The sequence below is a fragment of the Salvelinus namaycush genome, chromosome 1 (assembly GCF_016432855.1).
Source record: "Salvelinus namaycush isolate Seneca chromosome 1, SaNama_1.0, whole genome shotgun sequence".
In the NCBI taxonomy this organism is placed as follows: domain Eukaryota; kingdom Metazoa; phylum Chordata; class Actinopteri; order Salmoniformes; family Salmonidae; genus Salvelinus; species Salvelinus namaycush.
The window spans coordinates 16,359,525-16,365,924 of record NC_052307.1 but is presented as its reverse complement, the minus strand read 5'-3'; positions in this window follow the sequence as shown (position 1 = coordinate 16,365,924).

The window sequence follows — 6,400 nt, the reverse complement described above, 5'->3', positions numbered from 1 at the left end:
CAACATCTAGCAACCCAAAGGTTGCATGTTCAAATCCTATCATGGACCATTTTAGCTACTTAGCATGTTAGCTAACCCTTCCCCTAACTCCTAACCTTAATAACCCCTTACCCTAACTCCTAGCGAACATCTAGTAACCCAAAGGTTGTGTTTTCAAATCTCATCAAGGAAAACTTTAGCATTTTAGCTAATTAGCAACTTTGCAACTACTTAGTAACCTAACTACTAACCCTTACCTTACCCCTGACTCCAAGCCTCGCTAATGTTAGCCACCTAGCTAATGTTAGCCACAACAAATTGGAATTTGTTTAATATCATGTGTTCTGAAAATTCGTAACATATTGCATGAATTGCAATTCATAACATATCATACGAATTGTAATTCGTAACGTATCATACGATATGGATGATGGACATCCACAAATTAATACATACCATATGAAACATAACATATCATACTAATTGGAGTGTCCAGGATTTACATTTTCTACAATATGTTATGTCTATCCCTGAGACCAGGTTGAGTAAATTGAAAGCAGGTGCTTTCACACAGGTGTGGTTCCTGAGTTATTTAAGCAATTAAAACATCCCATCATGCTTAGGGTCATGTATAAAAATGCCCAGTTGCCCATTATTTTGGCTACCATGTCTAGAAGAGATCTCAGAGGAGCATAGGGGGTTTAAAGGGTATGTGTGTGTGTGTCACCAGATCTTAACCCAATTTAACAGATTCTGGAGCTGCGCCTCAGACACTGTTATCCACCACCATTAAAACATTTTTTTTTAAAGATTGAATTTGTCATGGAAGAATGATGTCACATCCCTCCAGTAGAGTTCCAGACACTATGCCAAGGCGCATTGAAGCTGTTTCGGCGGCTCGTGGTGGCCCAACGCCCTATTAAGACACTTTATGTTGGTGTTTCCAATATTTTGGCAGTTACCTGTAGTTACAAGGAGATTAAGGCACTGCTATGTTTCTATAATACCTAGGCTCATATGACAAAAGTAACACTAAATCAAGACTTCCAATTTAGAGTCTTCCTGCTTTAGAAATAGATTAGTTTAATTATCTATTTTGGCTAATAATACTGAACAAAAAATATAAATGCAACATGCAACAATTTCATTGATTTTACTGAGTTACACGAGGAAATCAGTCAACTGAAATAAATAAATTAGTCCCTAATCAATGGATTTCACGACTGGGAAGGGGCATGGCCATGGGTGTGCCTGGGAGGGAATAGGCATACCCACTTGGGAGACAGGCCCACCCACTTGGGAGACAGGCCCACCCACTGGGGAGACAGGCCCAGCCAATCAGAATGAGTTTTTCCCCACAAAAGGGCTTTATTACAGACAGAAATACTCCTCAATTTCATCAGCTGTCCAGGTGGCCGTTCTCAGATGATCTCACAGGTGAATAAGCCAGATGTGGAAATCCTGGGATGGCGTGGGTACACGTGGTCTGCGGTTGTGAGTAGGGCTATGATGGTCATGAAATTTTGTCAGCCTGTGATTGTAAAGCAAATAACTGCCAGTCTCATAGTAATTGACCGTTAATTAACATGAACACATTTAGCTTCTGCTGCCTTCCAGGCATAGCCTACAAGCCACTGAGGCAGACCTTTGGAACATCTACATTTAATAAATGTACCATCACAATAATTCCAATATTATTTTAGACAGGTTTAAAGAAACATGATATTAAGAAAATGTAGTCTATTTCATAAGAACAGAATAGCATACTTTGAGTTTGTCACGCCCTAAACATAGAGAGCCCTTGTTTCTCTATGGTGTAGTAGGTCAGGGTGTGACTAGGGGGTATTCTAGTTTATAATTTCTATGTTGTGTTCTAGTTTATATTTTCTAGGTTGGTGTTTTGTATGATTCCCAATTAGAGGCAGCTGGTAATAGTTGTCTCTAATTGGGGATCATATTTAAGTAGCTATTTTTCCCACCTGTGTTTGTGGGATATTGTTTTGTGTTTGTGTAACGGATGTGAAATGGCTAGCTAGTTAGCGGGTACGCGCTAGTAGCGTTTCAATCAGTTACGTCACTTGCTCTGAAACCTATTAGTAGTGTTGCCCCTTGCTCTGCAAGGGCCGTGGCTTTTGTGGAGCGATGGGTAACGACGCTTCGTGGGTGACTGTTGTTGATGTGTGCAGAGGGTCCCTGGTTCGCGCCCGAGGTCGGTGCGAGGGGACGTACTAAAGCAGTGGCGTGCCGTGGGCCTGGGCCTTCAGTGAGGTACTACACAGTCCCACCCGAATTAATCCACCTCATTATGATGCCATGGCTCTAGAAACTATACATTTAGACAGAAACGCAGTATAACCAGGCGTTGCGTCACCTTGAAATTGACAAATTGACATTTTTGGGTAAACAGTGTTTACCCAAAAACATGACACAATCAATGAGTCTTTTCAATATTTCCCTTCACCTTTTCATTGTGCAGCTCCGTTGCCCTGCGCGTTTGTTCTTTGAGCTGTCGATCCACTCCGGTGTCCCCAAAAGTTTTCAAAAGCACCATTGCTTGTTAGTGCCCAGCCGTACTTTGGTGTCTCGTTGCTGCCTTGGTTAGACAACTCAAGTTTGCAAAGCCAGTGTGGCTCCAAACAAATCGATCACTTGCAAATAATAGGCATTCCCAGCAGTACAGTTTGCAGTGCTTCTCGGAGCCAAGGAGCCTGTGAGCCATTGACAGCGCTCGTAGTTGAAACTTTGAAAGTGGCGAGCGAACGAAGCACTTTCCCGCCTGTGACAGGCTTTGTGGCGTCGGGCGACCTCTCCTTACAATGTCTAACTTTTCTTGAAAAGTTCGTCTTGAGAATGGCGTTATAATTATATCCTCGACCAAATCGATATCTTCTCCTCCTTCCGCCATTGTGGGTTGGAAAAACAGCTTAGTACGCGAATTAATTCGTTTATCAAATTCAGTTTCCTAGATCTCCATAGGACCTGCTTCTCAATTTTGGTAATCCAATCAAAAGACTTGCACGCACTACACCTGCTAGCTGGCTCCTGTGTAACACTGGAGCCAGCCAGAAGGCGTACAATAGCCAACTCTAAAGCTGATTGGTTGACACTAAATTTTCATTTCCATTCACTATAAGCTACAAGCGCCCGCACTGTTGATTCTGAAGGCCTGAGGGCAGATTTTAGACCCCTGGCAACACATGATGGCTGAATATGATTGGATAAAAGATCTAACATAAAGACCAGCCCTCAAAATCTCAACCGGGGACTGGAAGCAGTGCAACCAAGAGGAAAGCTATGAAATGAAGAGTATAACTCTTACTCTGGGGAATAATTTAATAAATATTTGTGGGAAAATATATTTTAAAAAAAATTATATTCTGATGATGTTTAGGCCAGCAGAGAAGGCCTTGCAGGCCCTGACGGCCCACCACTGTACTAAAGTTATACTGTTACATTTGTGCACCACGTAGTCACGGTTAGTTGTTCGTTTATTGATATATTTTGTTTAAGTTTCTCTTAAATATGTGGAACTCAACATCCGCTGCGCCTTGGTCCCGTTCTTACGACAACCGTGACAGAGTTGTCGTTATGTGAGGCCGTGATCTGGCTATGCCATATGGCTGTGGGTTACATTAGTTCATTTAGCAGACAATATTTGCTTAAGAATTCGGTGGCATTATTTTATAGTATAAAGAATACAATTGAAAATAGAAACAATATTTTCTCAAAACAATTTGAGGTAGTACGCACATGCGGCTATTCTGTGTTGAGCAGTTAACAAAGAAACATACTCCTATATGCTTAATTTAGAGAACTTAAGTTACATTAATAAATGATACCAACGTTGGGCTATATGGTTTGATTTTTAATACATTCTAAGTCTGCATGATGCGACTCTAATGTTGATTTGAAAAAAGTCACGAGGCATGAGCTCTGCTTAGTTTTTTGCGCAGGCTATATGCACTTCATCAGTCTCTCATTCACAATTCGACAAGCACTTGATAATGCCTCGAGTTTCCCGGTGGCATCCCCTTTGTGTGATCATAATGCCTCCTAAAAAAAAATCCATGCCTTTTACGGCCAGTGGTCCGTTGTGCCCTTGGACTGAATATAATAATTATAATTCCCTTCTCCCGGGTGCATGCTCCGAAGGCCCTCTCACTCACATGGCTCTCCGTCATGTGACCAGTGAAGACAAACACATTCGGGACGCAACTGGACGCAACGCGTGTTCTTATCCAATTCCGAGGCGCATATTGAAGATATTGGAAGAACTTTCCACATTTACTTTTCGTCAGCCAACAAGATGAGTAGGCCTAACAAACAGCAAAAGCACTAGCCTATGTCAATCTACTATCCCCCATGGTGCAAAAGTTGACCTATTCTGTGCGAGAAAGAAATATTCCAAACCTAGTCTGGGACAGATGTTGGATGCGATAGATCCCAAATTAATACAACCACTAGCATCAACAACAAAAAAATTAAGCAATGAGGCAGACGCAACAGATCAGAACGTCAAAATGTTGATAAACTATTAGGCTATTTCTTCACATTATAAGCGCAGCAATGCCCACATGGCAGTAGGCTATAAGCGCAAATGTTGCATTAATGGGAAAACACCATTCTCAAAAGTCACCACAAATGCGATTATACATGTAATGCTTTTTTTTATAAAGGTGCATTTTTATGTTGAAGTTATCTTCCCCAGACTTGAAATTCACACACTGATTATGTATGCCAGTTAGGCTCTACACCAGTTGTAAAGCAGATTAATGTGCTTAATTTTAAGAAGTTATTTGGCCACTTTAGTTGTGATTCTACAACATTATATCTATGCACTTAAGTGCAAAAGCTTCTATTAATGTACATTCCTCAACTGGATTTGAAATCTATTCAAACAAATGTGTGTGCCTAGCATATTGTGAGCGTGGTGCACATGCCATTATGGAAAGTTCCACATTTGATCCCCTACCTGCATTCTAACCCATGACCCACTCTGGTAATCAGGTGCCTGTAAAAAGACACCCCCACGTCCCATTCCCTAGCCCCTGCCCCCTACTCCTTCAATGTTACAGATCTGAAGGAACTGGGTCGTGCTCATTAGGCACCAAATAGAATAAAACTGACTGAAACCTGGCCTTGTCCAATAAAAAAACTCTATTTTTCGAAAACATTTTCCGTTGCATGCCTAATGAATACAACCCAGGATAGGTTCAAGTATGTAGGAACTCGGGATGGTTCTAATCTAGGGTTGTTTTCGTGGACCCTCGACAGCAAAAAGACACTGGAAGGTGTTTTTGAGAGGCTAACAGCTTGCTCTTACTGGGCAACGGAACCGTTGCTTGGTCACAGCTCAGTCTTAAACGTGAACATAAGAAACATCAGGGGGTGCAGCATTACGTTAAATGGCCCCTGAACAATAAGCCCCAACGGAACACAGTAGTCCCAGTGTGGGGAGGACTAGGGGAAACCAAAGCCCTGTTTGAATACTTTCATACATCCTTCCTGCCTCCCTTCCTTGGAGAAATCACTAATCTGGCAGTAGGATCCCAGTGGACAAAAACTGATTAAATCAATGTTGTTTTAGTCATTTCAACTAAAACTTGGAAAATCTACTTGGAAAACTGATTGGACTTGAAAAAAAAGTCATCGTAAGAGAATGTATTTTTTTCACTAACTTTTAACCTAAATCCAATGACATGTTTTTTGTTGATTTCACATTCAAACAAATGAAAAATCTAAACTAGACGTTGAACTGACATCCTGTGACTAGTGGGATTCTTGCTTTAACATATCCAATCATGCTAGATCAGTGACTACTCCAATGAGGAAAGGAAGAAATTAAGTGTTTTTAAAAAGGGCCCTCATCTAGTAATACTTAGGACAAGTGCTCATTTCCTGAAGCCAGTATTTCGGTCTAAACCAATGGAATTAGCCCTGTAATTGGAGTCTGCAGTCTTTTGCAGCTTCTGGCATACCGTTCCGTTAGATCATATTGATTGCTCATTATGCAGATCTAAAACTTCACTTGGTTTCTTGTTGAAAAATTAACTGGCAAAAAAATGTATACATTATCCTCTTAAAAACATGTTTTTTCCCAAATGAATTAGCCATATATTAGACATACATATTTTCAATACTGCACATTCAATCTGGCAAAAAAGTAATGATTACAAAGCCAACATGGATGCTGCCATACAGTTGAAGTAGGAAGTTTACATACACCTTGGCCAAATACATTTAAACTCAGTTTTTCACAATTCCTGACATTTAATCATAGTAAAAATTCCCTGTCTTAGGTCGGTTAGGATCACCACTTTATTTTAAGAATGTGAAATGTCAGAATAATAGAGAATGATTTATTTCAGCTTTTATTTTTCATCACATTCCCAGTGGGTCAGAAGTTTACATACACTCCATT